The following is a 9,710-nucleotide window of genomic DNA, read 5'->3' as shown; positions in this document are numbered from 1 at the left end:
TTTTTTTAACTTGAAGTTTTGTTAATTCGTTATTTTATATTTAGTCCTTCTAATATTTGTTTTTGGATTTGGTCCATATAACCTTTTGACTGGTCATATATATAACACATTGCTTTAGATCACTAAATTAGAAATCTTTTAATAATTGTTGTCGGACCTAACGTAACATTGTGAATTAGACTTTTTTGTTTTACAAAATTGTGAATTAGACTTGTCTCCGCTTATAAATGTTATTCGATTATTTTTTAATCGATATAAGACTCTTTAATACACATTTGGATTATTTGGATGGTGACAACATTCTATACATTGCTTGGATGTTGGTTATATGTTTTTATTTTGCTTCTACTTTTATTTAAAGTGTTATATTTGAACATTGTTGCTTGGACATCTTTTATTATTTAATATAAGTTCTGTTTTAGCTTACTAAAAAAAAAAAAAATTAGCTCAAACTAGCTACTGGCCAGGGTAACCCACACACCCACTATGATCAAATTTTTTATAACCATTTTCTTGAATATTTTGTTAAAAAAAATATATGCAAAACCATAATATAAAGAGAGTAGAATATCACAACTAGATTCCCTCAAAAAATATCACAACTAGATTGGCACCTAATTTATTGTTAAAGTAACCTAGTGGCTAGGGTATACGGAGTTCAAACCCGGTCATGCATGCATTGTCCGAGCTAAACTCACTAGTACTTTTCAAAATGTTTTTTTAGGTAAAAGAGAATTATATGAGCGATTTTATTTGATGTGGCAATTGGCTGCATCCTGGATATATATACCGGATATATACAAAACAACATGGAAAACTATTCTATATAGGCTTTCATTTTTCTTCCAATATTTTAGTCTTTTTGGTGTGGCTGAGAGAAAAAATGAAAAACTAACGAGCAATTTTCGACAACTTGTTAACGAAATTTTGCCATAAATTTGCATCATAAGGGCGAGAACACAAGAGTATAATCATGACCATGAAAAAAAATGACACTTTCAAAAGGCAAGCATTACTATTTAAAAACTTTAAGAAAAGAAAAGGAGAAAAAAAAAAAAAAAAGCAGCACTACAAAATGTCTCTGGTCTTCACTACAAAAGTTTTACAAACAACGTGATAAGTATATGTAACACCCATACCAGACGTATCTAGAAAGTCTAACACGTACGTTTAATTTAGTACTGGATACATTAAAATATACAACATAAAAACTTCGAATGAATTTATATACAACAAAACGCGTTCGTACATTATCAAAAACATCATATCTTATCTAATTTAAAATAAATACATCCTTGAGATCCATATTCTTCAGGCTTCGGGTACGAACGAGCTCTTGCTGGAAAATCCATCCGGCTACTACCTTGACGTCCAGCCTGATATCTGAAACAAATAAGGATTGGGATGAGACATAATGTCTCAGTGAGTACCCCTAAATCCTAGGATATAGGTAACCTCAGGGGAAACCTACGGTCACCACGTGTCTACAATACAACCTGACGGTTGATTATACGTGTGTGGTCATGTTTCCTAGACGGTAGTGCATGCTAGACCGTCATAGGCTTATCTGACTTGTTATAGGCTTCACTTCCTATACGTGTCATGGCGGTCGAGGGGGAGTCTAAAACCGCATTGCCAAGAATACGCTCTACACATCGAGGCCTAAATATATCATGATCATGGCACGATTCTAAATCGGACGATTAGGGAAAACCTAAGATCGTCATCGGTATCATGCTCTTTACTTGATCTATACATGACTTGTATTTCTTGTAGCATCTCATGCTCTTGTTCCTAACTTAGACATGCTTGAAATCATTCTTGCAATAACATAAACATAATCATAACATAAGCTACATGATCGTACGTAAGTTTATTCATTATTATGTTAGCGTTAAACAAACAATCATTATCTTGGTTCATTTTACGGAGAGCCCCGGGTGGAGTAACCCCGAGAACAATCCCATCATGACCAATGTACGTACATTGGACTCCCTCGGTGTCGTGTGGGTCCCTTGCGGCTTGAACCGTTCCCCTTGAGTCGAGAACCTCCCGTATCCCCCTGACGTGGATAACAAGAGACGCGAGCACCGACATGCGGTTATAAACTTAGTCTTGCGTTTTCGGTGACATGCGGGTCCCTTAAGGCTTGAATCGTTCTCATAATGAGAACCCCTTGTATCCCCCTGATGTGGATAGCAAGATACATGCCACCTACTTATACATGTCATGGTCTTGTCGTTAATTTAGGTTAAACCTAATCATACATACATGTTTACCTCGGATCCTTGATCGATCCGATTAACGGTAAATACATACTTGTTCATGCTTGTAAGTTCTTAAACACGGTGGAGAGATTAACTAATCAAACCACGACCTAGCTTGATTGATAAAACACTCTTGATCATGTGTGGAGATAACAAGCTTCGCGTCTTATCATTCTAGGGATTCTTGCTAACTAGCTAGTTCTCGACGACTATGTCGAGGCTCTAGTTTTTCCCTTGCTTATTGTATATCTTGCTACCCGATTCTTATCATATTTTCTCTCATGTACCATGCTTGAATATACTTGCCATATACTTGCTTTATTTTTAAGAAAGCTTTCTTACAAGAATTAACATCGAGGATCTTGGTTTGAGGGGGTTTACTTTTCTTAAAAAGACAGCACAAGCAAAAACCACTCGCGAATCGCCGGAACGACCAAAGGCAAACAAAACAATGGGTTCCCCACTAAGTTTCTCGCCTAGACGAGCTCACTTACTTTCCGAGGCGAGTGGTTGCTTGCCTAGGCGAGTTGGGAGGCGAGCAGACCTCCAGAACTGCCATTTTGCTCGCCTAGCCAGCTAATTGCTCACCTGGGCGAGTTATGACAGTCCAGCAACCTCAAGAATGATATTTTTGACTTAAAAACCTCTAACCAAGAATCTCCAAGTGTTATATGACCCTTAGCATCATTTGAAACATGTAAAACAGTCATGGGACAAGTACACCAAGTATATCAAGCATGGTAAGAAAAAGGGGCAACTAGCATCTTACAAAACCATAGAATTTTTCCATAGAATACATAATAATCTAACATGGCATAAACATGATCCCAAAGGGTGGGAAAACTATCTATGGAACTCACCTAATCAAGTTCTTGAAGCATCAACAAGCTCCAAGCTCAAACATAACAAAACCCTAGTTTGTGATCAATTGCTCCCTTTTGCTCAAACCATACATTCTTGTTGTCATTTCTTGCAATTTATAGCATCATGACCTTTGCTAGCTCATCTCTAATCCATCCCAAGGCTTCTTCCACCAAAACCCTAATTCCATGATTTTTCCCTTGTAAAGATAGAGTTGGAAAAACAAGCTCAATAAAGCTTCTACTTGTTCCTTGATCTTGAGAGTACCATAAAACCAACTCCAACTTCTTGCTCAATCCAAAACCCTAACTCCTTGAAACCTTTCTTGAGATGAGAAGTAGAGAAATAAACCAAAAACACACTTCCCTTAATTAAAGAGATCTAGAGGAAACATAATCTCAAAGCTTTCCATGGAAGGAAGAACTTTAAGCAAAGATTTGGTAGAGAGAAGGAAGGAAGGAGGCGTGGAGGAGAAGAGAGAAGGAAGAGAGAAAAGCTTTTGCCAACTTAGAGAGAGAAAGAGAATTGGAAATGAGATATTTTTGGGTTAAAACCAATTAAATATCCTTTCCACGTGAAATTACCATTTTACCCTTGACTTAAGCGTGTTTAAAACGACTCTGATACTTTTCCCTTAAAAAGCTGACATCTCATAAAATATTTTCCATTAACTTACTTTCCATGATTTTAATTCTCTGGCACGATCGACTGTTAATATACCGATACTGACAGGCGGGATATTACATGCTGCGTGACTTAACTCACATATCGTATACACTAGCGTGACTTAAGTATAACGTATACACTAGCGTGACTTAAGTCACGTAAGGACATTTTGGACATTTACTTTGGAAATGAGTGAAACTATTTGGGTAAAGAGCATAATTCTTACAAAAGTTACTACTCACTTAAACCGTTAAAACACCAAATAATTATCACCTCTAAATAATTACTCCAACTCACTAGTAACTTAGTAAAAATAATTATTCTAATTAAAATATTAAAAATAACATTTTCAATAAAAATGACTAATTTACCCTTACTCACAAAATGACCAAAATACCACTTAATCTAAAAATGACTAAAATACCATTGTAAGTCAAAAATTCACTAATCTCGAATAAAATACACACAAAGACAATTAATCACACATAAATACATATAAACACACATAAACAACAATTAAAATAATTGTAGTGAAAATCGGGCTGTTACACATAGTTTCTCTTGATTTATTCTTTGTTATGAAAATGATACGCTATAATTTATATCTACTTATCTATGGTTAACTGTTTGAAATTCCAAGATAATACACTAAATATATGTTTGTAAGTTTGATACATTTAAAAATTACAGGGACTACATATCACAAATTCAAAAATCAATATAGTTGCTTGCTTTAAAGATTTATATTTTTATAAAGATACTTTAATAAAGTTTGTAATTCTGCTTTTTTTGAAATTGTCATTGACTTCATAGTGGCTCACTCGCCTTATCATGTTTAGTCGACGTGTTATTATAATTTAGTAGAGACGGCAGGCTTTCCAAAGTCTTTGCTGTATTTTTTTTTTTTTTAAGGAAGTCTTGCTGTATTTGCAGTGCTACTTTTTTTTTTCTTTTTTCTTTTCTTCTTCATGTTAATAATTGTTGGAAGGAAAGTATTAAAAAAAATTATAAAGATATTTTTTTTATTATAGATAAAAAAATTTATATATAAAAATAAGTGGAAGACAAACGGACAACAAAGTACGCTAGTAAACTTTTAAGATGATAAAACCATTTTCGTAAAGATATTTGTTAGTATTTTCTAATTTTGTATATAGAGTTTTTTTTAATCATGTTTTTTTTTTATTTATACTGCTTTTTTAAATTGCCATTTATTTATGTTGACTTGTTTTTCAAGAATAATTTATATATCTTCGTTCTCCTCGAACAGTTCTTGTACTTGAGAGACTAAGCGTTTGTTTATTTAATCCATTTTAGCTTCTACAATTAAAAAGTATAATTTATATATGGTCACTTCCTTGCTAAATATATATATATATATATATATATATATATATATATATATATATATATATATGTATGGTCACTTCCTAAAAAATATTATATATGGTTACGACCAGTGTAGTCAGGATCGAGTGATGGCTCGTAGGATCCCACGATTCTACGTCCCACATCACCTCGACCATGCTTCGATTTTACTCTGGTTTGTTTTTACCATGTTTCCTCCTATTTTTTTCCTTCATTTTTCCTCTGTTTCCTCTGTTTTTTGCCGCTTTCCCTCTTTTTCCTTTGTTTTTCTCTATTTTGTTGCTTGGTTCCTCTGTTTTTCCTCTATTATCTCAGTTTTTATGCTTGGTTCATCTATTTTTCCTCTATTTTCACTATCTATTTCTCTCAACTCAATCAACAACCTACTGATCCTACTTACAAACCGTGTTATAGTTCGTGTTTACGTTCATTCACGGAGTGACCGATCCTACATAGGATCTCGATCCTAACTACATTAGTTACGACTACAAATTCAACTCATTTAAACTCCTTATCTATTGTTTTCAGTATTAATAACAATAAGACGATTTTTTTCTATTACGATATTTTTCCATTTGTAAATATGTTTAGATCATTTATCCATTTTCCTTCAAAAAATATGTTTAGATTTTAAACTTATAGTTGTGACTACACAATCATTGTTTTTCGATCTTATCATGCAAAATGTGATAACGTGATAAGTTTGTTTGTAAATGTGCCACTTTTGTAATTGTAGTGAACCAGAGACATTTTGCAGAAATTTACATATATAGAATATTATAATGTGAAATTGTTTATTTCCTAGGACTTATTTGTGTCTCTGAAAATGGTTCAGTAAAAAATATTTACCTCATGAATGAAAGAAAGAACACGAAGAATGTCTTGAACGAAGTATTTGATTCTGGTCAGGACTAGCCTCAGTACTTATAAATACAACAACAACAACAACAACCAAGCCTTTATCCCACTAAGTGGGGTCGGCTACATGGATCAAATGACGTCATAGTGTTCTATCAAAAACCATATTTGGATCCAACTCATTGACCTCTAAATCTTTTCTAAAATCAAAAATCCGTATTTCATATATTTATTATTGGAATGTTGACTTGAATAGTTAGGGTATGAAATTTCTACATATTGCAATGTAGAAACCAAAAAGAAAACTAGTAATAGACATCAATCCTGAGCAGATGTTCTGAACTTTGTAGAACTCATTAATTAGTAGTGATTAAAGCCATGGTTATGACAGAGAAAACCTTGTGATTTCATATAAGATATTTTATATATCATAGTGGGATTTTACTTTGTTCTAAAAGAAGGAAATGACACATATTTTTAAACATGAGAAATGCTGAAGAATGCGGATCACAACGTTCATCACACTAACAACAAACGTAATGTCTGGTTAATTTGTTACTAGGTTGTCACTAAATCACTAATGATACTGTAACTTTTGTTAGAAAATGTTACTCTTTGACTTGTATAATTGTTTTCTCCGTCGGATTTAATTTCTGAAGCGTTGAAGTTTTCTTCTCTTTTGAACGATAAGTGTTTTGACCATAATCGAAAGTTTAGTTTTAAAAATTTAAATTCTTTTTGAAGAGTAAAATTTTATATTCTTTTAATAATCGATTATTGTCATCCAAGTGGAAGATTATTGGATCAAAAATGATCAATTATTATAGATTAATGTTTGTGTTAGACACTAATTAGTTTATGAATATGTCTGATTGAGCTATTGCTTCTCAATGGAGTATGATGGACTGACTCAGTTAGTTAATCCTAATAAGAGGCTTCTACCCTTATTCTTTTTTTTTCTATTACGATATTTTTCCATTTGTAAATATGTTTAAATTTATACTGTAATATCCCGTCTGTCAGTATCAGTATATTACCAGTCGATCGTGCCAGAGAATTAAAATCATGGAAAGTAAGTTAATGGAAAATATTTTATGAGATGTCAGCTTTTTACGGGAAAAGTTTCAGAGTCGTTTTAAACACGCTTAAGCCAAGGGTAAAATGGTAATTTCACGTGGAAAGGATATTTAATTGGTTTTAACCCAAAAATATCTCATTTCCAATTCTCTTTCTCTCTAAGTTGGCAAAAGCTTTTCTCTCTTCCTTCTCTCTTCTCCTCCACGCCTCCTTCCTTCCTTCTCTCTACCAAATCTTTGCTTAAAGTTCTTCCTTCCATGGAAAGCTTTGAGATTATGTTTCCTCTTGATCTCTTTAATTAAGGGAAGTGTGTTTTTGGTTTATTTCTCTACTTCTCATCTCAAGAAAGGTTTCAAGGAGTTAGGGGTTTGGATTGTGCAAGAAGTTGGAGTTGGTTTTATGGTACTCTCAAGATCAAGGAACAAGTAGAAGCTTTATTGAGCTTGTTTTTCCAACTCTATCTTTACAAGGGAAAAATCATGGAATTAGGGTTTTGGTGGAAGAAGCCTTGGGATGGATTAGAGATGAGCTAGCAAAGGTCATGATGCTATAAATTGCAAGAAAGGACAACAAGAATGTATGGTTTGAGCAAAAGGGAGCAATTGATCACAAACTAGGGTTTTGTTATGTTCGAGCTTGGAGCTTGTTGATGCTTCAAGAACTTGATTAGGTGAGTTCCATAGATAGTTTTCCCACCCTTTGGGATCATGTTTATCCCATGTTAGATTATTATGTAAGCTATGGAAAAATTCTAGGGTTTTGTAAGATGCTAGTTGCTCCTTTTTCTTACCACGCTTGATATACTTGGTGTACTTGTCCCATGACTGTTTTACATGTTTCAAATGATGCTAAGGATCATATAACACTTGGAGATGCTTGGTTAGAGGTTTTTAAGTCAAAAATATCATTTTTGAGGTTGCTGGACTGTCATAACTCGCCCAGGCGAACAATTAGCTGCCTAGGCGAGCAAAATGGCAGTTCTGGAGGTCTGCTCGCCTCCTAACTCGCCTAGGCAAGCAACCACTCGCCTAGGCAAGTAAGTGAGCTCGCCTAGGCGAGCAACTCAGTGGGGAACCCATTGTTTTGTTCGCCTTTGGTCGTTCCAGCGATTCGCGAGCGGTTTTTGCTTGTGCAGTCTTTTTAAGAAAAGTAAACCCCCTCAAACCAAGATCCTAGATGTTAATTCTTGTAAGAAATCTTTCTTAAAAATAAAGCAAGTATATGGCAAGTATATTCAAGCATGGTACACGAGAGAAAATATGATAAGAATCGGGTAGCAAGATATACAATAAGCAAGGGAAAAACTAGAGCCTCGACATAGTCGTCGAGAACTAGCTAGTTAGCAAGAATCCCAGGAATGATAAGACGCGAAGCTTGTTATCTTTGCACATGATCAAGAGTGTTTTATCAAGCAAGCTAGGTCGTGGTTTGATTAGTTAATCTCTCCACCGTGTTTAAGAACTTAGAAGCATGAACAAGTATGTATTTACCGTTAATCGGATCGATCAAGGATCCGAGGTAAACATGTATGTATGACTAGGTTTAACCTAAATTAACGACAAGACCATGACATGTATAAGTAGGTGGCATGTCTCTTGTTATCCACATCAGGGGGATACAAGGGGTTCTCATTATGAGAACGATTCAAGCCGTAAGGGACCCGCATGTCACCGAAAACGCAAGACTAATTTTATAACCGCATGTCGGTGCTCGTGTCTCTTGTTATCCACGTCAGGGGGATACGGGAGGTTCTCGACTAAAGGGGTACGGTTCAAGCCGCAAGGGACCCGCACGACACTGAGGGAGTCTGATGTACGTACATCGGTCATGATGGGATTGTTCTCAGGGTTACTCCATCCGGGGCTCTCCGTAAAATGAACCAAGATAATGATTGTTTGTTCAACGCTAACATAATAATGAATAAACTTACGTACGATCATGTAGCTTATGTTATGATTATGTTTATGTTATTGCAAGAATGATTTCAAGCATGTCTAAGTTAAGAACAAGAGCATGAGATGCTACAAGAAATACAAGTTATGTATAGATCAAGTAAATAAACATGATACCGATGACGATCTTAATTAGGTTTTCCCTAATCGTCCGGTTTAGAATCGTGCCATGATCATGATATATTTAGGCCTCGATACGTAGAGCGTATTCTTGGCAATGCAGTTTTAGACTCCCCCTCGACCGCCATGACACGTATAAGAAGTGAAGCCTATAACAAGTCAGATAAGCCTATGACGGGTCTAGCATGCACTACCGTCTAGGAAACATGACCACACACGTATAATCAACCGCCAGGTTGTATTGTAGACACGTGGTGACCGTAGGTTTCTCCTGAGCTTACCTATAGCCTAGGATTTAGGGGAACTCACTGAGACATTATGTCTCATCCCAATCCTTATTTGTTTCAGATATCAGGTTGGACGTCAAGGTAGTAGCCGGATGGATTTTCCAGCAAGAGCTCGTTCGTACCCGAAGCCTGAAGAATATGGATCTCAAGGATGTATTTATTTTAAATTAGATAAGATATGATGTTTTTGATAATGTACGAACGCGTTTTGTTGTATATAAATTCATTCGAAGTTTTTATGTTGTATATTTTAA

The 9,710-nt window shown here is 35.0% G+C and overlaps 1 long non-coding RNA gene across 1 annotated transcript; it reads left to right on the top strand.

Moving 5' to 3' along the window:
* Positions 1-7,488: 7,488 nt before the first annotated feature.
* On the top strand, positions 7,489-9,710 carry LOC146914548 (uncharacterized). The gene is made up of 2 exons (XR_015013456.1): positions 7,489-7,767; positions 9,518-9,710. It is a non-coding gene; the product is annotated as an uncharacterized LOC146914548 (long non-coding RNA).

The sequence above is a fragment of the Medicago sativa genome, chromosome 6, assembly GCF_051527215.1.
Source record: "Medicago sativa cultivar Bolivia chromosome 6, Bolivia_mono, whole genome shotgun sequence".
Taxonomy (NCBI): Eukaryota; Viridiplantae; Streptophyta; class Magnoliopsida; order Fabales; family Fabaceae; genus Medicago; species Medicago sativa.
The sequence above is the reverse complement of the archived record's forward strand: the minus strand, read 5'-3'. Positions and strand labels throughout refer to the sequence as shown.